The following is a 24,183-nucleotide window of genomic DNA, read 5'->3' as shown; positions in this document are numbered from 1 at the left end:
AAGGAGTCATTATTCCATGAATGCAGGGATGAAAAGTTGCTATATTCCCTTTGAATTTACTATTGTGTTGACTTGGTTATCCAGACTTTATTGTTTGTACTACAAACTGTTATATTTCCTTCTTTTTCTCTCGCAAATTTGTAGCTTGTTTATTTTCTTTCCTATTTTAGAATAAGTGTCAATCCTCTATTTATAGGGATTGGATTGATAGTTTTGAAAGGTTGGAAGAAATTTTATGAAAAGAAACTATTGACTCTCATAGTGAATTGATTTACAGTTTTATGTATTGTTTTTATGTAAGGAATTTTGAAATATACTAAAACAATTCTAGGTTTACATTCTATGTTAGTAGATTAGTAGAAGCTGACCAAGGGGACCTGCTTGGGAGGTGGATTATACTAGAGTAGTGTAGATTTAATTTTAGCATTTCTAGTATTTCAAATAGAAGTTGTAAGTTTCCTCCTACAACATCATACTTTGTGAGTTTTCTTGCAACATCTGTGAGAATAATTTTAGTGAAGAGTTAAGTGTGTTAATTTCCTATAGCACTAGTGTAGGTTCTTTTCCTGCATTTCACTTTCCTACAGCATAATCATAATGACTCTTTAAGAAACCTATTGCACATACTATGCCAATCATTTCAAGTATATGTCCCTGGGTTGACAAATCAAATGCACCTCATGGTAGGGAGAATAATCCTTAGATTGAATATACTATTCCTAAGTAAGGCCTTGGGCATGATTACTACACACTTATAGTGAGGCAGACCATTTTTGGCATCATTTCCAGGGATGGTGCCATGCTAGGAACATTTTTGGCTCATAGTTTTTTGTGGTTAAGTTTTTTTTAGAGATTTTAGTCCTAAAATTTTCTTCACAAGTGTGAAGAATTCAATTGCATGCATCAAAGAGGTAGACAATGAGATGATATGGCAGATTTCTTCCATAGGAGTCTTTTAATTTGAATGAAGAAATTGAAGAAGAAGTTGAGTTGCCTTTTGAGGATGCAAGCCCTATTTTTATAGAGAATCTTCCTCTAGAGCACAACCCTTGCACACTAGTGGTCTTCAGCCTTTTGCTAAAATTTTGGCCAACTTTCTTGGTAGTTCTACTCCAAATCCACCTATTGTTAACAATCCAGTACCCAATGTTCCTTTTCAGTAGAAACCCTACAATCAAATACCTATAGTAATGGCACAACCTACTTTTCCATTTCCTCTCCCAAGCCTCATAACCAATGCTAACCTCAAAAATATACCTAAAGTTACTCTTCCAAAGTTATATGGCCTTGCAACTGAAGATCCTAATACTTTCTTGTTTGAGTTTAATATTGACTAAGATGATGCACATACACAAGAAGGATTGGAGCAACAGATTAACTGAAATTGTATGGGCATACCAAACTACATGGAAGGAAACCACTAGATTTACTCCATTTAAACTTGTGTATGGAAAAGTAGTAATTTTTCTTATTGAATTTGAATATAAAACCCTATGCACTTCTTTGGAATTGAACATCATTCTTCCTACAATACAACAAGAGAGACTTCTACACTTGAACTCACTAGGTGAAATGCAAAAGATAGCATTAGAAAGAATGAAGATCATTTAGCAATAGAAAAAGAAGTGGCATGATGTGCATATCAGTAATAAAAAAATTCCAAGTGGGAGATTGGACCCTTCTATATGATTCTCATTTCAAAGAGAATCCATGAAAGTTGCGGACTCAATGGCTAGGACCTTATGAAATTCAGTATGTCTTTGACAATGGAGCATTCTAGCTAACAACCATTGATCCTATCCACTTCAAATTGCTTGTAAATAGCCATAGGTTATGCCTCTATGTTTAGAAATCATTAACTAGAAATTGAATTTCTGATTGGTTCTAGTAGTTCCAACTACACAATTTCCTAGCTGACATACTTCTTGCAACAGAAGATGTTGACCTCCTGCCTATAGCTCTTTAATAAAAACTCCTTCGAGCATGCCCATAATAGACACTTTATGTCCACATAAAGTTCAAATTCTTCATTCACCTTCAAATTTCTTCTTTTTCAACCCATCTCATTTCTTTCTCTACCATTCACCCACCATCCACATCATCATTTTGCAATGCTTTCAATAACATGATGATTCCATTGACATATGCTATCACTATTGACCTTCAACTCTTGCCACCTTTTGGCATGTGCAATGATCAATTAGAAAGTATTATCTTTTCAAAATTTTATTCATTTATGTAACATAGATTTTTTTGGTTCTATCTATTATTGCATTACATATATTATTACGACATTATGCTAGTTCCATACCATGTGCCAATTATGACAAGTGAGGGCACTTATCCATGTTTCATAGGGGACAAGGAAGGGTACTAATTCCCAATGATATTTTTATTTATTTATTAAAGATCTTCAAAACTTTACATTCTCTTTAAAACCCAATTGCTATAGTACGCAAGTGTCATGTGTCGTACTCTTATTCTTGAATAATTCCCCACTATCAAGCTATGATATGACCCAAATTTAATTCTGAGAATATTTTCGCATATCTATGATTTATTTTCATTAAACCCACATTATTATTACTCATGACGTCTTGTTCATGACAAAAATTAGTAGAAAAGAATGTGATATGTGAAAAAGGTCTGTGATTTTCAAAAACAAAAGAAAGCCTAAATTTATAGAAGGGAAGACGGTAATAGTGCAAGTAGAGAAAAGTCTAAAATTGGCAAGCACAAATGAAAGGATAATTGTAGTGACAAGAACCAATGAAGCATAGTGTTTTACTTTTAGATGTAGAAGTAGTGAGAACATTTAATGCATGTGGCTAGTTAGGGTATTTGAACTTTGGTTGCACCATTAACAATCTAACCACTTGACCACTATTCCACAAGGTGACCCCTGAAGTATATTTATTATTGATAAATAAATAAATTTTTCATTACCTTTCAACACTACTTTATAATTAAATTTTTTTTTATATTTAAAGATGTGTATTCAAAAATCTAAAATATGTAGTACTCAAAATGAGAATCACCTCTTAATGGTGTAGTGAAAATAAAAATGCGAGAAAGTTCATTCTATATTTTTTTATTGAGTCTAATTAATTCTTGATCATGTTTTTGTATAGGTAAAGGGCCATGAGGCCCAAGATTGTGTTTAGATTAAAAAATCATCTTTGGGAACCAAAAATTAGAATTTCTTGATCATAATTTGTTTTTATCAATAAATGGTCCAAGCCTAGATTTATTTTATTTGTTTTAATCAATAAATAGCCATAGCCTTTTGATTATATTAAAATGATAATATAAAATAGATTTTCTCCATTAAAATGGGCACTAGTAGGAAAGAATAGAGAAGAAAACCTCCAGTCTAGCCCGAGACCATGGTCCTTTATTATTACAATATTAAAAGGGGCATACCCCAGTTTACATTGATCCAATTTTGCTAGTTTACACCAATAAATGTCAAAATTACATTAGGAAGTATAGATGTCAATGATGCTGCAATAATTCAATCAAAAAGTGGTAGGAGGCACTGAAAACCAAGCACAAGATGGATCCAAAGGGACCATACTGCTGAAAAATTAGGTAGAGGTATTACACCTAGCTTACCTGCTAATCAATTATACAGCTCAACATAAAATGTTAGATCTATTAGTTAATAATCTTCATCTTGATAATTCCTAGAAAATCCTAAAATCCTTATAATTCTTTAGCTTAACATTATGATTTTGATAACAATATGCATGAGGTATGGAGAAAAGTTCAATGGGCACTCTTTTAGAATTTGAATTAGCTAGTTTGCATGCAAGTGGGAAATTGGTCAGGGAGAATCTAGCTAGAGGTACAGACCCTAGAGGAATGGCAGGGGGTGCTGAAAAGTTTGCAAGGTCAGAATCTTTGGTCGATGTGGACAATGGAAAGTCTTTGGGTGATTATGAACCTTTGTGTGGGGTCTGTATCCCACCATTGGATTCCTTGTCTTCTTTTCATGTGTCGAGACAAGATCTTGAGAAGGAAAAAGATAATGTTGATTCTTTCAAGGAAAATTCCTGTGAAGGGCTGAAGCAAGGGGTCTCAAAATGAAAAACTTGGTCATCCCTGTTTGGTAAGAAACCCACTAGAAAGTCTCTTTTCCTGTCGGTGACTACTAAGTCTTGCTAGGAGAAAGGTGAGTTTCAAGTTTTTATTCTAGACCCTTTAGTTGATTTTTCTATGTCTTCCATGGATTTCACCCTAGTGGGAAAATTTTTAGGTGCAAAATCAGATCTTGAATCTCTTAGAAAAATGGTTAAAAGGAAATGGGTTATTAGAGGAGAGGTAGATATTGCTCCCATGTTGAATGGATTCTTTTCGTAGATAGGGTTCTTTGTGGAGGACCGTGGTCTTTTCGTAAAAGCTCTCTCACCATTAAAAAATGGGAACCTTACATGGATCTTTCAGACTCTTTTTTTCTTAACCACTCCCATCTAGGCTAGACTTCCTAGGCTTCCTTTAGAATTCTGGCATGAAGACATTTTTAAAGGTATTGCTAGTTCTTTTGGTGAACTTGTAGCATTGGATAATGCTACAGCTTCTAGAACCAAACTTCATTGTGCTAGACTTTTTGTTAAAGTGGCGGACCTGAATCATCTCCCAACAAAGGTGGATCTGATTTCCAAGCTAGGTAAAAAAACTCAAGAAATATTTTTTGAAGATCTTCCTAATTCCTGCTATGCTTGTAAGAAGCAGGGGTATTTGGTTAAAAACTTTCCTTCCAAAAGTAAAAATCAGTCTAGCAGTGGTTTGGATGGGAAAAAGAACAAGGTTCAGCAAAAGAAAGTATGGAAACCCAAAGAAGGCCATCGCCAAGAACAAAATATTAATGAAGAACTTCAAGCTCCATAGGCTGAGGCAGATAAAGAACCTTCTTCTCAGAAAGCTAACTTTGAGAAAGAAGGTCTTGGTTTACATTTTGAAACCAGTTTACCTAAACAAAGATTAGAAGACTAGGCAGATTCATCAAAACAAATCATTATTTATTAGAGGATTGAAGAATGATGCAGAGATTTTGATGAAAAAATTGTGCTTGAGGAAGGTGAAATCGTGGCTGATACTAAAAATTTACCTGAAGAGGGAGATCCTCTTTTTTCTTAGTCTAGGGAGATCTAGGTGCTATCCTAGGTTGATAATGACCTTTCTATGGATGAGCCTCCTCCCCTAGATGATATGAAAGAAAATGGCTCAATTCATAAACCAAACCAAAGAAAAAGGGCTGAAAAAAAGAACAATACTAAGGGGGTAGAGACTAGAAGCAGCAAAATAGACCAGCATATCAAGGTGAAACCTCTTGCTTCTAATCTGGATAGAACTGGGAAAAGAGAAGAACAACACTCTAAGGTGAAATCATATGTTGGTTCCTCGAAAAAACCTAGAAGAAGATCTACCAAGAAAACTAGAGAGTTAGAAAGTATGCAAAAATATTGCTGACGATAGGTAGGCAACTATTCTAGATTTTACCCCTAAAAAATAGATATGAAGATCATAACTTGGAATATTAGGGGGTTGAATAGTACTCATAAACTGAACATTTTTAGGAATTTTTTTAGAGAACAAAAGCCTAATTTTCTCCTGCTTCAAGAAACTAAGATGAATAAAGAGAAAGTAGAATAGATTAAAGCATTTAAAAATTATTCAATAAATGCTAGCAGTTCAGAAGGGGCATCAGGGAGATCTCTAATGTTATGGAGGAAGAACTATTTCTCTGGAACAATTTTGATTGCTAGTAAACATATTATGATAGCCAAAATTACTAGTATAGACCAGAAGGAGGGTTGGTATATTGTGAATATTTATGCTCCTAACATAAAGCATCTAAGGAAAAAGGTCTGGGATTCTATTTCTAATTTTAAAAGTAAAGACTATTCTGGACGATGGATTATAATGCGAGATTTTAATGTCCCTCTTTATGATCATGAGAAAATGGGAGGCAATGTTACTCAGTTGGAAGGAAGATTGGATTTAATGGAATTTATAAATAAAGAGGGTTTAATGGATATGGACCTCCATGGAATTTAGTTCACTTGGAGCAACAAGAGAGTTGGTAATGAATGTATTCAGGCTAGGCTTGACCATGCTCTTATTTCTCCTGATTGGACTAAAGACTTCATTTGTAAGTTGGAAGCCTGTCAAAAAATTGGATTAGATCATTTCCCCCTTATCTTCACTGCTACGAAGATTAATCTTAAGAAGAATTTTCCTTTTAGATTTGAGAAGATGTGGATGCAGCACCCACAGTTTGAAAGTAAATTAAAAGAATGGTGGAATATTGATTTTGAAGGCACTACCCTCTTTAGAGTTGCTTCCAAGCTTTAAAATTTTAAAAGGGAAGTCAAAAGATGGAACAAGAACAGCTTTGGGAACATTTTTTAGAACAAAATAGCTATTAAGGAGGATATTCTAGAAATTCAGGAAAAAATCCAAAAGGAAGGATATACTTCTGACCTCCTCCTTGAAGAAAATGAAAAGCTGGCTCAATACCATGACATCATCACTAAAGAAGAAATCTACTGGAGACAAAGATCAAGGTTGATATGGTTGAGGGAAGGAGATAAAAATACAAAGTTTTTCCATCTCTCCACTCTGAAGCATAGGGCCAAAACTCACATATCATACCTAAAAAAGGGAGATGTGAAGATTGTTGAGGAAAAGGCTATCATGGATGAGATGGTGACTTTTTTCTCTTCTCTAATGATGGCTAATCCCAACATCAATGTGGATAGTCAGGCTGAATTCCCCAGAGTGATTCCTTCACTGGTTTCAAAGGAACGAAATAAAATGTTATGTTCAATTACTAAGGATGATGAGATCTTCAAAGCTGTTTGCTCTTTGGGAGGAGATAAAGCTCCTAGTCCTAATGGTTTCCCCATGTTTTTATTCCAAAAGCTTTGGAAAGTTGTGGATAAAGATGTTTGTGATGCTATTAAGGAATTCTATGGGGCAAAATAGATGCTTAAGGAAGTCAATTCCACCTTTCTATGCCTTATTCCTAAGAAAATTGGTGCTGACTCTCCAGATTAGTTTAGACCAATCAACCTCTGTAATTCTTTCTACAAAATTATTTCCAAAGTTCTCACCTCCAAACTTATTCAAATGATCCCATTGATTATGGCTGATAAACAGAATGGATTCATCTTAGGTAGATAAATCCTTAATTCTATCATCTCTGCTCATGAGAATATTCATTCCTTGTCTTGCTCTAATAATCAGGGTTTCATTATAAAAGTGGACATTGCAAAGGCCTATGATAGAATTCATTGGTCTCTTCTCATTTTTCTTGCTTTTGGTTTTGACCATAAGATTGTTGGTCTGATTTGTCAATTGATTTCTACCTCTTCTATTGTTGTCTTGGTTAATGGTAGCTCCTCTCACTTCTTTTTTCCCTCTCGAGGGCTAAGATAAGGTGATCCTTTATCCCCCATCCTTTTTATTATTTTGGCTGATTGCTTGGGGAGATTTATTGATGACTTGGTCCAAAGAGGTTTTATTAAGGGCTTACAACCATCTTCCCATCCTTCAATTTGTTCTCATGGACAATTTGTTGATGATACCATCTTCATGGGTAAGGCTGAAGTGAAGGAAGCCAGAATTTTAAAGCAAGCTATTAACTTATATTCTTCTGCATCAGGATAATTGGTTAACTAGAGTAAAAGTGTTGTGTTCTTTATTAACACTCCTATCCACAGACAAATTAAAATTGCTAAAATCCTGGGATGTTCTATAGGATCTCTCCCATCCTCTTACTTGGGGCTTCCCCTAGGCTTGAAGGTCCCTGATGCTTTCTGGGAAGATTTTATAAACAAATTCAGCAAGAAAATGGCACGATGGAAAGGAAATCTTTTAAGCCAGGCTAGTAAGTTAACTCTTCTCAAAGCCTATCTCCAAAGCATACCTACTCATGCTCTAAGTCTTTTCAGAATTCCTTTTAAATTTTCTGAGTCAATTGATAAAATTTGAAGAAATTTCCTATGGATTGGCTCTGAGGAAAAAAGGAAAATGCCTTTAATTACCTGGGATCAAGTTTGTAAACCCCGCAATGAAGGGGGATTGGGAATCCAAAAAATTAGAAGTATGAATAAAGCTCTTTTAGCCAAACAAGGGTGGAGAGTTTACCATGACAACAAAGAGTGGAGTACCATATGGAAACATAAGTACCTCTTCAATGCTAAATCCCTTGCTGATTTCTTCGCCTCTCCTGATGTTATTCATTCTTCCTCCATATGGGGAGCTATTTAGGGGACCAAGAAAACTTTAGAAAAAGGATGCTCCTAGAAAATTGGTAATGGGCTAAAGGTGAAATTTTGGGAGGATATCTAGCTTAAGGACCATCCCTTGATAGGAGACTTTCATGACAAGGCTTTAGTTGACCGATGCAAGCAAAGATTTGGCTTTCTAGTAAGTCATTATTGGCAGAATGATTCATGGGTGAATTTAACTGATGTTGATCAAGGTTTCAGTAATATCCAACTATCCCTAAATGTTGTATCTCTGTACCCTTATCTTGAGGATGAGATTATCTGGCATGTTGATCCTAGTGGTAAATTTAAAGTCTCTTCTATATTTTCTTCAAAGGATAAGGGTAATCAACCTTTCTGGTCACATGCTTGGATTAAGGGTCTCATACCCAAAATTAACATATTCTTTTGGATTCTTCTCCAAAAAGAAAATTTGACCCTTGAAAACTTACAAAAAAGAGGTATAATTGTGGTTAATAGGTGTATTTTATGCAAAAATGGTCTTGAGGATAGAGATCATATGTTTTTGAGTTGCTCTTATACCCAGGAAGTCTAGACTGAGATTTTGAATTTTTGGGGCATGACATGGGTCCATCAAAATAATGTGGATCTTTCTTTTAAAAGTTGGAGCTGCCCCTCAAAGGATCCTGATGCTCAATTTCTTTGGAAATTAACCCTTCCTCACCTTTGGTGGGGAATCTGGAAAGAAAGAAATAATAGAATATTTAGAAATAAAGATCTTCCAGGATGGGTGCTTGGACAGAATATCATCAAAGCCTTCAAGGAGAATTTTAAATCCCAGAGGAAGTCTGGTCAAACCTTCCAACTTGATAACCCTTTATGATCTCAAGGATCTAAGTTGAAAATTGAATATCCTAGATCAATCATAAAATGGTTTGTTCCTCCTAATGGATGGATCAAAGGGAACTTTGATTGAGCTGCTAAGGGAAACCATGAAAGAGTAGGATGTGGAGGTGTTCTTAGAGATCATGTGGAAAATGTTATTGATGCTATAGCAATCCCTATTGGTCACTCAAATATCCATATTGCTGAAGCTACTACAGCCCTCTATACCATTAAATTAGCTGTTGATTTGGGGTACTCCAAATTATGGTTGGAAGGTGATTTTTTGAATATTATTAATAACCTAAATAATAAAAATTCTATCTCATGGTCTATAGAGGCTACGGTTATGGAAATCAAAACCTTATTTCAAAAATTTGAAAAAGTGGTCATTTCCCATACATATAGAGAAGCCAATGGGGCCACTAACTAGATAGCTAATCATGCAATTCAAATGGGGAATAAGGTGAGGTGGCTTGATGAATTAAATAAGCACATGGATCTTAAAGCGATTATTAATTATGATGCTATTCATTCCAAGGTGGGAAATATTTTCTTGGATTAGAAATTTAATGATTGGGGGAGTGGCCTTATGACTGTCAGATTACCTTCCCCAAGGAGGTAGATTTATGTGAAGGTTATGTGCTCTCTACATGTATCATTGAAAAGGTGACCTCTATCTCGAGTTACAAAAAATTGGTCTCATTTCAACCTCTCTGCTATTAGTATCTGGGTGTCTCTGGTTTTTTATTTGCTCTATAAAATGGGGGTGAAACAAGGAAGCAAGAGTCCAAAAAATGTGATGATTGGAAGGCTAGGCAGGATGTTTGGAAGATTCTCCAGAAAGAGAAGGTGGTCAATTTTTTGGAGTGTTTGCATGGATTCAAACCCCATGTCACCACTGCCTTCTTCAAAAATTGGGTCGATGACAAAGTTACTATCCACGGAGTCACTATGAAGCTTACTAAGGAATTCATAACCGAGGTTACTGAGCTCCCCATGGAAGGTATTAAATTCTCAAAATAGACTAGCATTTCCAATGTGGCCTACAAAAAATTCTTGAAGATGGATGATGAGGAGAAGAAATTGGAGAATAATGGAGACTTCTTTGATGTGCAATAGATTAAAGATATTTGGCATGATGTGCTTGGCTATATCCATGAGTACTTTATCCTTGATGGTAGGAATAAAAGAGTGCACAAATTCCACTTTGTCTTTCTTAACCATTTTAGGTATAAGGACAGAATTTCCTTCCCTTTCTATTTGCATTTCTCTTTGCTTCAAAGCTTGTATGCCCATAGAAAGAAAGAGTCACGACCTATTTTACATGAAGGTCTGATATTGCTCATAGAGGGTTTTGGCAAACATAAGGATTCTCAATCCATAAAATGTAAAATTGATGAGAATTTTAAAGAGAAAGATAAGGCAAAACTGAAACCCTTTAGCTCTCAAAGATAAATTGTTGAAGAGGATTTTGAGGTGAAGAGTATTGAAGGCTTAGATAAGGATGTCCCAGAGGAAGAGGAAGGGACAGATGTTGGGGAGTTTAGCTCTAACTTGGAAGGTTATCTGGAAATGAAAGGCAAAAATGAGAAAGGGAAAAAGGAAGAAACAACTTAGGATAACTCAGAACAGAGCAAGTCTGATAATGAGGGTACTTATACTATGTCTAGGGGAGGTGATAAAGATAAAGATAATTTTAATTGATGATCTAGCCATTATGAGTGAGGAGGAAAACATGGGAAAGGCTTCTACGCCTACAAAGGAGACTGAGGGACAAGATAAGGAGGTCCCTAGTCAACATGACCTTGTGGAGACTGGAGAGGAATCATTGGATGGGGAGGAACAAATTGATAAAGTTGTGTCCCCGCCACATGCCATTGCTAAAGATGTGGGTAACTCCCCAGAGAGGGAAACCAAGCTTTCCTTCCTGCATTCTACCAAACTTAAAGTTGATTCTTTCCTCCAAGTTGATTCTTGGATTTATAATGAAATAATGGGGTCAAAGAAGAAAGTGGAAACTTTGCAACATAACTAGGAGGCTGACTGGGTTATTATCAAACACTTGGAGGTGCAAATGGGAGATATCCCAAAAAAACTTAAGGATTATGAGCAGAATCTTAGAATGCTTATAAAGGAAAGTGGAGCAAAAATGGAGCAGGTTACTTAAGCATCTATGCTACTATGGCAAGCCTGGGCAAAAGAGAAAATGAAGGAACCATATCTTCAGAGGGTCCTAGCAAGAGGAAAAGATAGAGTTCGAGGAAGAAAGCCTTATTTTTGCTACTTCTTCGACCACTAACTCCATCCAGGATACAGCTATGATTGGTAAGGAGGTAGTTAAGATGATCAAGGAACTGCAATAGTTTCTTTGGGTCTTCTTTACTCGTTGGGTTCCTGGTTAGGTCCTTTTTGCTGGTTGTTACATCTAGTTCTTGTGTTTGGTCCTATTTTTTGGTTTTTAGTTTAATACTGTATTGGAGGTTCCAAGTCCTTGTAAAACCTAGGTACTTTAATTGGACTATGTAAGTGGTTTCAGGTCCCTGTAAAACCTGATTTTTGTGCTGCTTCTAGTAGGTTTAAGGACTCTTTTCCTGATGGTTGTCTTGCTTTTTCCTTTTTGAGGATGTGAAAGGGTTTCAGGGTCCATTCAAAACCTATTTTTACCGTAATCTAAAACATTACGATTTTGATTAGATTACGGGTATTATGAGTATGCATAGTAATTATTGTAGGTAATGCTAACAATCTCTAAATTTGTCTAGCTCTCATGTTAAAACTATTGATTCCTTCTTTCTAGAAGTATCTAAAATGCTATAATTTCTCAGGCTATACCTAAACTAGAGTAAATTGATCCTAGTCCAAGGTTAGGCATCCTACCTGATATCTTAGTAATTATGTTGTAGTAAATAATCAATAAGAAGATACAGGTTTAGTTTATAATTAATCTGAAAGATATCTATTAGTTTATTTGAATGGTAAACCCATAAAGGCCCTTACTAACAAGCTAGCCCATTTGAAATGCTAAAAACTAGAGAGAACTTATAGTAGATCCAAATGAACATAATAAAATTAAATGATCAAATAGATATTGATAGCCATACTCAAAACTTGACCATGTAGAAGGGGCCAAAAGATCCAGACAAGGGTTAATATAAAAGCTAAAGATAGTATTGATATGATTAATATTTACATACATAGCTCACCAAAATCAAGCTATAAGAGTCTAAATGCTTAACCAGAGTGAATAGGCATAACAAAAACATCTTAGGGAAAAAGCTACAAAAACACAAATATATTGGCCAAAGAAGAATAGAGACCAAAAGACTAAAATAGAAGCAAACAATAGCTTAAACATAAGTCTATAGCTCCATAGTAAATCCAAAAAATTAATAGGACCCAAACTCTAGATCTCATCTTTCTTGACATGGAACATTATAATCTCTAAGGCTTCCTTACTGCCAGACAACTAGGAGGGAAAACAAAGGTCATCTATTCATTACTAGATTTGAATAGATTGGGGAGGATGAATTCCACATCTTCTAGATTGTTCAAATTAACCTCTTCTTCAATATATGTTGAATATAGATTTAAATAACTCTAGAGCCATTCTACATTTTCTTCCTCCACAATGGCTTGCCATTGTAGTAGAAAATTGATGTTGGGCTCCATCTTTGGCCAAGCTTGGTAAAATAGAATGTTATCTCTGATTGTCAAAATTGGATGCTAAAATACCTTGGCTTTGGTAAAATAGAATGTTATCTCTGATTGTTAGAATTGGATGCTAAAATACCTTGGCTTGAACCAAACTCCCTAGCGGATGACTCTTGTAGACCTTTGGTAATGGAATCTTATGTTCTTGATTAATGCTTAATACCACTTCCTCTAACCCCATTAACCAAGTAGGGTCAAAGGTATTGTGACAGAGGTTGATAATCTCTATCTACCCTATTTTGGCTTAGCTAAGCAAGCCAAACACCCCTATAATGGAACTATTTTGGCTTAGCTAAGCAAGCCAAACCAAGCTATAAACACCCCAATAATGGAACTATTTGTTTGCCAGGTATAATCATAATTAAAAACATGCTCGGCTAGAATCCTACTCATAACAACCCTAGAAAAATCATCCAAATTATTTAGAAGCTTATTCCACCTCTCTAGTTTGACATTATCCCTAAATACCACAGTCCTAATCTCTAAAGCATGAAAGACAACCACTGTAGACTCCATTCTAGGAAAAACTAAAACTAACCTTAGCAAAGACAATGATACATTACAAATAGAGAAAGTGATGCCAGGAATACATAGCTTAGAGTTGAGGTCTCTATAAGGTCTAGAAACATGGAAGATTTATAAAATATAATTAATTTTGGTTTCCCTATAGTGATTGAAAAATGATGATATTAGTAACCATGATACATTAAGCTTCTAAAGTTTGTGCTACAAGTATACTATTATTTATTACAAATTTTTATAATTTAATTTACAAGTTTCCTATCTATATATAGTAAGATTCATTTTATTGGTGTCCATTTTAATTTAGTAATACTCTCTTGACTAGATTATAATGTGCCTCATAGCTTATGGGCTTATTTAATAAGTACCAAAGTCCTATTTTAAAAATTATCATGTATATTTAAAATGTGTAATATCAAGAAGCTAGGCTATATTATCTCAGAGCTATTGATGATCTAGGAAGATGAAGAGGAAAGATATATGAAATTTTTTCCCTCTACTCCTTTGTTTGCTAGTTCATCAACCTCTATATTACCTTCACAATAAATATGTCAAAACCTAGTTTCTTCAAGCTGGTCTGTTAAACTTAACACCTTTTCAAGCTTGGATTTCATCGCCCAATTTGGTGTCTATCATTTTCTAATAGCATTGATAACTATTTGAGAATCTCCTTCAATAATTAATCTTGTAAGTTTTTTTTTAAAGCTTTTTCGTAAGCCTTCTTGAAGAGCTTCTAATTCTACTATATTGTTAGAGTCAATTCCCAAGGGTTTGGCTCTCTTAATGAGCCAATGACCAAAATCCAATTTAATTATACATCCTATACCAACCTTCCCTGGGTTTCCTTTGGATGCTCCATCAAAATTTAATTTTGCCCATCCCTTAGGTGGGGCTTCCCATATGCATCCTTTCCTAGCTTTAAGGTCCCTTCTCTCATATAATAATTGAGAGTTGATAAGGTGTTTCCATTTCTTTTTAATAATCTCATCCCCTTTAGAAAAGGATCCTTCTAATTTAACCATTTTCTTAAGATAATCATTCATTACTTTTGTTATAGATGCTTTGATTTTATTTAAAAGGGATATCATGTTTAATTCAAAGTTATTGAAAATACTTATGTTTCTCTCTTTCCAAATTTCCCACATTAGAATGACAAGACCAATATTCCATAGTTTGTCATAAATTCAATTTTTGTTCTTTGTTGGCCAACCATTGAGATGGTTGGCGGGATCCTTAGAAAGAGGAGAGGTTGAATCAAGCTTATTTTTAAGACAATACTAGCTTTTTTGAGTAAAGGAACACTCAAAGATGAGATGTTCTAAAGTCTTGGAGTTTTCCTTATATAAACAACATCTAGAAGGTCCTTCAAAACCAATTTTTGTAAAATGGTCTACAGTTAAAATCCATTTTTGAGATGTTGCCGATAAGAAGATGCCAACCTTTGGCAAGTAGGCTACATCCCAACATAGATCTAAAGGAAGTTTAAGATTTTCTCATCTATTTGAGTTGATAATGATATTATAGCCTAACTTTACTTTGTATTTTCCATCTTTGGGTGCACCCCAGATATGTTTATCTTCTCTATCTTTATGGTTAATCATTCATTCCTTGAGAGTATTTACTAGATTTACTTTGTCTATCAAAGAGATATCTACATTTGCTAGGGTTTTACAGTCCCACACATCTATGCCTTCAATCTTACTAAAAGTTTTATATTTGGATACCTTCAAACCCCATAAGTTTATAAGCTTATTTATGACATTTAAGGGAATGTTTGAACTGAGAAGAGGTGGTTTCCCATCCCAAGAATCTTCCCAAAAAAATGTATCTTCCCCTCTACCTAGGTCCCAAGTTAAATGTTTTCTAAATAAGGGCTTGCATTATACCATGAAATTCCAAGTTTTAGAACCTGCTGGTGGGTTCCTAATTCTAAATATTGAAGTTGGATCATCAAGATTCAGATATTTTTAACAGATAATCTTTGCCCATTTGTGTTCCCTTTCTTGATACACTCTCCATACTAGTTTTGTACCCAATGCTTCATTTTTCCAACTAAAATTCTTAATTCCCAACCCCCCTTATTCTTTCAGGTGCCAGCTCTTATCCCATTTTATTAGTGCCTTTTTCTTCTTATCTTCTGTAACAATCCAAAAGAAATTTCTAAGTTTCCCTTCCAATATTTTGTTGATATTTATGGTTAAAGGTAGACAAGAAAGTTGATAGGTAGGAATCACAAAGAGGATAGATCTAATTTTAGTTGCTCCACCCACCTTAGTTAACCATTTACATTTCCATGTTTCCATTTGTTTATCAATTCTATTAAGTATATTATCCCATCATTTTTTATTTCTTACTCCTTTTTCTAAATGGATCCCTAGATATTTATAGGGCAAGATACCTTTCTTATAACCCATCTGATTATATATATATATATATATATAGTCTTCCATCTTGCTTGTTATATTTAGAAAGAAGATTTTTGACTTTTCTGCATTTATGCTTTGGCAAGAAGCTATAGAATAATTGAGAATCATTTGTTTAAAGGATAGAGTTTCTTCCTTAGTGTTGACACTAGGATGCATGGTATTATCATCAAATTGTTGATTAGTTATATTAGAGATGTTTTATGTCACTGTAACCCCTTTAATTTGACTTTTGCTTTGGTCTTTTTGATTGACCTTCCAAAGTTTTTAGCCATAATGATGAAAAGGTGACAAGGGGTCCCCTTGTTGGATTCCTCTAGATATGTTAAAGAATCCTTTAGAGTTGTCATTGATTAATAGAGATATCTTAGGAGTATAAAAGCAATTGAAAATATTGTTGATCCATAATCGAGAGAAACAAAAGGCTTCTAAATTTTTATAAAGAAATCTCCAGTCCACTACATCATAAGATTTTTGAATATCTAGTTTCATAAACATACAAGATTCCTTATTATTAGCAGCTAAATGGATAGTTTCCTAAATTATGGATATTCCATCTATTATAGATCTATCTAGGAAAAAGCCAATTTGTTCTTCTAAAATAATTTTAGGCAGTAAGATTTTAGTTCTATTTGCCAAAGCTTTGGAGAAAATTTTTATAAATAGTATTATAGAGTGCTATAGGCCTAAAATCTTATTATGGTAATTCTACTACTAATTTTTTAGGGATATAAGCTAAGAAGGTGTGGTTTATTTTAGTTAAAATGTATCCTCCATTTCTAGCTGCTTCAATTGCTATCCATAATTCTTCTCCTAGAATGTCCCTGCATTTTTTGAAGAAAAATACCTAGAAGCCATCCGGCCCTAGAGATTTATCTAGGCTAAGTTTAAAGAGAGTTAATTTAATTCTTCTTTTGTGAAAGGTCTATTCAAAGCTAAACGATCAGCATTTGTTACCACTTTGCAAATATTTTTGAGCACTTTTTCTTGTTTAAGACGATGAGAAAATTCATAGTTGTTGAGTAAGTTTTCATAGTATAATACAAAGGTTTTTTCTATTTTATTAGGGTCATCTATCATTTTACCTTCTATATGCTTGATTTGTGTAATAGAGTTGATAGATCTATTATGAATAGTACTATTGTGAAAGAATTGTGTGTTCATGTCTCCTTCTTCAAGCCATTTTTCCCTAGATTTTTGTCTCTAGAAGATCTCTTCTTTTGCTAAAAGCTCTTATTGTTTTTCTAAAGTTTTTTTTCTATGTTGAATTTCTCATTATCCATACCATTTTTAATCCCTTCATTATTTAGATTTTTAAATTTTTCTTTAGTGTCCAATTTCTCTTTGAAGATGTTATTAAAGTGTGTTTTATTCCATTTTAGTATTTTTTCCTTGAGTTTTAATTTTGATACAAAACAATAAATTTTAGATCCTATGAATTTACCTTCTACCCACCATTGTTTAATATTTTTCATGAATTTTTTTTCTAAAAACCACATTTTCTCACATTTAAATGGGTTCCTGTTAGGTCTTTTAGGTTCTAAAAATTCTATTTTAATGGGATAGTGATCAAAACCTACAATAGGCTGGATATTAGATGTAACATTTAGGTCTAGATCTACTAGTTCCCCTTTGAAAAAGAATCTATCTAATTTTTCTACTATATAATTAAAGTCTTTCCTTCTATTGTTCCAGGTATAGATTCCATTACTAGTTGGGATTTCTAGTAGCTTGTTTTCCTTGACCCAATCCTTAAAATCTAACATTGCTTTACTAATTATTTGAGATCCTCTAAATTTTTCCTTTATGTCCAGAATAGCATTGAAATCTCTACCAATTACCATATTATCATTAAAAATTCTACATTCTGTTTCGCCATCTTGAATGGAAAATATCGTCATTTTATCATTCATTCCAAATTCAAATTACGAGAATGCGCACAATTCCTTTCCTGACCCAGGGTATTCATAGGAGAGGTTTAGAACCTATATAGTAAATAGAGTTTTAGGGTACAATCTTATAAAAGCATTGATTTCATTCAATACTCTCTTCTTGTCCGCTATTTGTGTGGGTCTATATAAATTGTTAATAATAAGCTAAAGATTATGTCTATTGCTAGTTACCTTGCTTCCCATCCAATTACTATTGGATTCAAAATAGTGTTGATGTTTTCTTATCTTGAATTCCATAAGATTCCCATACCTCCTAAGGTACCATTGATACTGTCATTTTTGCTTTCCATTTACCTAATTTTTTTTCTTAATTAATCTCCTTCTCTATTTAACTTAGTTTCTTGTGTCAAAATAATGTTTGATTCAAATAATCTTAGATTGTGTTTTAGCAATCTTTGCTTGCTAGGCACATTTAGGCCCCTAGCATTCCATGTTGTAATCCTCATTGATCACTAGGAAGGTTCTTCCCCTTCCCTATATTTAGGACTTCAAATATCTTTTTCTACTTCTTTTCTTGTCCATTTGTTTCTCTTAATTCCTTAAGTGATTTCCTTCCTCTCTTTTTTTTTTGTGTACCACATTTTGGGGTGTTGAATCCTTCTTGATTCATGGAAAGTCCCAAGTTCACTATGTTGTTCTAAATGTTAATCAAATCAGCATCTTCCTCTTGATCTTCATCCTCATCTATCTTTAATTATCTAGTCAACTCATGCATTATCCTTTTCATTATCCTCTTGTTCTAATGTTTTTTCATTCATTTTTGTTTCCTTATTGTTGTCTAAACTATCCATTATTCCAAACTCTTTCCATTGTTGATTATTTCTAGTATGTTTTATTTCTAAAATTTCTCTTGTGTATGTAGGATAATTTTTTTTCTCTTGGATTATAATGGTCACTACTTCTAGGGGGATCAAATGTCCATCTGATCCACTTAACTTCAGGTACGATTCTTGTCCAAATATGTATTTCCCATCTACAGGTGTTTGCCAAAATTTGTAACTCCTTTTCTTTGGTTTCTTTATAATTGTAATATTGTTCCAATGTGTTGAGTCTACTGATGGAATTGTGCTTTTTTCCTTCTTTAGTACTTTTTTATCTTTTATATTTTGGCATGTTAAATATTCCTGTTCCTAAATGGTTCCTTGATTAAATACTATTTCTATTTCTTTTTCTTTATTGTTTTGGATGTTGGTTTCCTATTGCTGAATTATTCTAATTTTCCCTATTACTTCTTATGTATTCTTCCTTGCTAGTTCTAAATTTTTTAATCCTTCTACTATCTCACCTTACTCTTCTAGTAATGATTCATCCCCATGCTCAAGATGATATTGCTTACTAATCAAAACTTAGTCTTGAACATCATGCTAGAGTAATAAAATGTCATGAGTCATTTTATTTAATTCCTATATATTGTCTACTATTTCATTCATACCTCTATTCTTCACTTGGAAAACCGTACATTCTTTGACTCTAGAGATTATGATATGTGTCATTTTAAGTTCTTCTATATTTTTTTCTATTGCCTCATTTTCCCCCTTAGCTCTATGATCTATGTTTTGTTCATCTATATCTATTAGTTGACTATGCTAGCTAATATCTTCCTTTTCTATTCTCTATCCTTCTTGCATGCCCTTATTTTCCCCTGCTTTCTTTTCCATGTAGATTTTTGGTTCCTTTGTTCTTTCCTTCTTTTTATGTAGCCTTTTGCTCTTGATTGCTTCTTTTATGTTTAACATGTTGTAATCAACATAAAGATTGGGCTTAACAATTCCTATTATTTTCCCTTCATACTTTATGAACTCAAGCTTGTAGATGGATTTGTTTGTTATCAATTTTTTTGTTATTGCATCTTTATGCCCCTATTCTATTGCTACTAAAAATTTAATATTGTTGGTTTGATTATACCCAACTATTGGAATTACAATAGGAAAGGTAAACTTTTGAGGGGGGGTGAATCAATAGTTTACACTAGGACCCATAAAATTTTTACCACACATCCATCTCATGCATTCAATGAATAAACTAAAATAATATGTAAGGCATGTACATCTAATACATGTAAACATATAAGAAATCACACACATATGACACCAGATATGATTACCTAGAAACCCTCTAATGAGAAGGTAAAACTGGAGTGGGGATGACACCCACAAATCTTCACTACTACAACAATAAAGTGTATCTAATGAAGGTTATAGTTTTTTGGCCATGAAACATGATCTACCCTATGAAAGATATAACCTATTAAAGGCCTACAAAGACTATTAGGTCTCACCTTGTTAGAGGATTTTAACATCCTATTAGAAGTGTGTTTGGTAAAAGGACTTTAACTTACAATTAAGTAAGCACCCTATTACAGGATTTCAAACAGCCTGTTAAGACTACTCTGTTAAGAGATTTTGACTGAAATCACCTGTTAAAATGTCTCAACATTGATCTTATAGTTAGCACTTGATTTCTTGATAACAGATCACCTCTAAACTAATGTATCTTCGATCCTTCTTGATCAGATGTCCCTTTGTTGTATCATTTTCTTTCTTTTATTATGCTCTAACTAATTTTGCAATGCAATCTCACTTCATAACTTCTAAGCCACCATGAATGCTCTATTTTTTCATGCAAACTATTCTCTTCACTCCTTCAACATTCATAGAAAGTTTAGGGTTTTTTCTCCTTAAGAAGACTCTAGTGACTTAGGGTTAGGTTTGAATCTATGATTGAGATTCATCTATTTTGCCACTTAATCCTTCCCATTTTTTGATTAGTTGCATGTAATTGCATAGGGAATCCAATTAGAGATTCATCCTTATCTTCAAAATATTGAAATCAATCTTAAGTCAGCTCAAAAATGTTTTACATAGTTGTTTGTGCCTTTCCAAACAAATATGTCAAAACTGTTTCACTCAACATTTGAAGTCTCTGATGCTTAGCATGCACTAATCTTTATACAATGACTCAACATTTGTAATTATCAACATCTACTATTTACTTGGCTCCTAAATCACTCGGCATAGTCTATCTTCTTGACACTTGATTGACTTGGCACATGAGTGGCTCAGCACTCACCATGACTTAGCATGCTCTATAATATTCATGTTGTGCTTGACATGTACTACTTGTTCGGTGTGAACTAATTAAGTAAGTTAAGTGTGTTGACACTCATTTTCCAAAACCAATTTGAGATCAACAATCTCCCCCTTTGACATGAGTGTCAAAAACACTTGAGTATATATTAACATCTTTAATATCATGAGCATAACATATGTAATGCCCTGCCAAAGGATCCAAAGAATTAACCTAAAGTTTCACTAAGTTTGGTACCATTTTTTTTTTTTTTTTAAAACATGAAAGTAACTCCATTCATAACATAGTAGCGAAAGCAATAACATTATTCAATTGAAAGTAATCATAAACAGACATAATAGGTTACATTCTTCATGGATTCCTTAACGTTGAATCACATATAAATTAACTATTAATGAATCCATCTAATACAACATCCACATGAAATAATACTAAAAAGTCCAACGTTCTTAAATTACATTTATGATTGCTCAATCATCAACTGCACATGCCACAAGGTATGAAAGGCTTAAAAGAATATACATATGTGAAATAAATTATATCATCATTCTAAATCTAATCCATGAAGTAATAACATAAATGAAATTACATAATACATCATCATAAAAGATAACCATATATCATCAAACATAATTAACTAAGTGCACAGTTCCTCCCAACCATAAATAGCATCATTAGACCGTCATGGATCCTAGCCATCCCTCTGTGTGTAACATTCCAAATCACCAAAGAGATCATTGATACTAACATAGTAGGAATGTCACTCCTAAATCATACTACATCATATGCAGAAAGCAATCTAACATGCTACAACATACACATAAAGAAATCTAACATGCAGGAATAAAGCATAAGATAACATCATCTAACATATGCAATTCATCAATGTGAGGATACATGTCCACCATCATAATCAAAGAATGCATCAGCCACAGTGTCTCAGACGGATCTCAAATGGTAAGAGTGAAAAAGCACTACCACCCGACCGCGTGGAACTTACGCTGAGGAGATAATCTCAAGTCCCAAATAGGTTATCAAAATCACATAGCATAAATACTCTCTAAGTCCAGGAATCCTAAAATTATACAACTCAAAGGTTCCAATCACAAAATGACATCTAATCCCAGAGGCAGACAAAGACATGTAGGAAACCTACTATGCAAGTAGGAAAGTGTCATCGCACGGATCATGCTAGAGTTACCCTGGTAGTCTCTCAATAGACCCCAGCCCCCTAGTGATCCCTGTGCGGCCACTAGTATCCTCTCATATAGACGAGGCATACTATAGAATGCAAGGTCGCAACCAAGCATTCTCTCTACTCCCATCCTATTTTGTACTAGCACTCAAGGCATGGGAAAGAACATACAATTATCTTGTTAGGTTCATTTAATCCCCATTTAGTATAAATGTTTTCAGTTATTAAAACAACTTACAATGAGTTACCCTGGTAGCCACTTAGGGCTCCGGCCCCCATTGCAAGCCACTTCCCAACACTACAAGTAGATAACCTACCCTAAGCTCATGGAATCATAAATCACAAAATCACCATAGTCCTATACAAGTGACTAGAAAGAAATACCAAAAGATAATCCATAAAAAGAGTATCAATCTCCATGAGCAAATCAAAAGCATCCATAGATAATTATGACCACAATAGTTCTCTATTGGAAACTGAAGGTATCACTGATAATAAAAAGTATCCATTAGTTCTCAATAACCAAAATATATTTCAAAATCATACTAATCGAAGACTCCAAAATGGTTGAGTCAAAACATGTCACAACATGAAATCATCAAGAAATAAACCAACATTTCAGTCCCATCATGGCAACTGGAAAGTAATCCAAGGATAATTGATCGATGACTCAAAAATGGTAAAGTCAAGTGTCTCAGACATATGAATCTCAGCTTCACACAAGAAGACTGGAGAGCAATAACAATCAGTAAATACAAACATCTCATAGAGCATACCATCACATTACCATGGTTGGGTTTATAAAGAATCGAGATCAAAAGACATCATCATGACATCACAATCATAACCCCCAAGCCTTTGGTAGACGTCCTATAACTGGTCAATACTAGTCAACCCAAAAATCCAAAACAAAAAGCATAAAGAAAACACAATGCAAGCACATGTTTTTGGTTTGCTAAAATTACATAATTGAATTGAGTATGGAGGTTTCAGTTTCTATTTGCAAGTATACTTCAAGTATATAAGATTAATCATTTGACCTACAAGTCAACCCGTTTGTTCCCTCGATAACATTATCCTTCCATTATTTAAAATTACATTCTAAGAATAACTGAAGGATAAATATTTACTCATTACACTAATCTTCATTGTCCCTTAATTAATATTATTCGCTTTATTAATTAATCTTAATTAAATCAATTAATAATAAACATAGATATGACTCTTTATCATTCTAACAATACTTAATTAAAACTCAACTAAATATTACTAAAATTTAGGTCTATTAATCTAATCGTTATAATAATTAAAGCATCACTAATAACCATTAAAATATCTAAAGTCATTATTCAAGTCATTAGAATAAGACTTATCAACATCGATGTAAATACTTTAGAACTTTGTTAAAAGAATCATATCAACTAAAACTCTATTACATAACTTAATTATTAATCAAATTTAATTAACTCTAATTAATTAATTAAAGTAATAATTACATAACCACACCAACAACCCAATGAATATCAGTTGATTAATAACTAACTATAATTTGTAAGTTAAAAATCAACTATAATCCAATTCTCCAATATTAATAGTTCAATAATGACTTGTTATTATTTAATAATAATTTATATTGGAAATCTTATTAATAAATCTATAATGACCACATTCGTCACTCTTTTCAATAAATACTAATATTTCCTTAACAAATTTGTATTATCGATAATCATTTCAATTAATACTCTATCGCATAACTTAATTATTAATATCATAACTAATAGTTCAATGATTATTATCAAGCGAGAAGACTCTCTGCTACCGTATGGATATCCCATCTAAATAGTTGGATCAATTAAGTTTAACCCCCCATTTAGTTTTGATCTTCAATAAATAACTTACCCATTGAATTCCAATAATCAATTAGTAATTTTAATGAACTCAAATAATTGCATAATTCAGAAACTTTGATTTATAATATATTCTATGATTAACCTTAATTAAACTAAATTTAATTAAGTTAATTATTATAGTCTAACTATATAAAACTATATTAATATCTCTCCTCTCTTAATAATAATTAACAAATTATTATTAATACTTTTAAATCATTTATCATTTTCAAAAAGTCGATTACAATTTCGAGAACCCCAAAATAATTGGTAACTTAAATA

Source organism: Cupressus sempervirens, chromosome 1, assembly GCF_028749045.1.
Source record: "Cupressus sempervirens isolate cs-2001-9-10 chromosome 1, ASM2874904v1, whole genome shotgun sequence".
Lineage (NCBI taxonomy): Eukaryota > Viridiplantae > Streptophyta > Pinopsida > Cupressales > Cupressaceae > Cupressus > Cupressus sempervirens.
The sequence above is the reverse complement of the archived record's forward strand: the minus strand, read 5'-3'. Positions refer to the sequence as shown.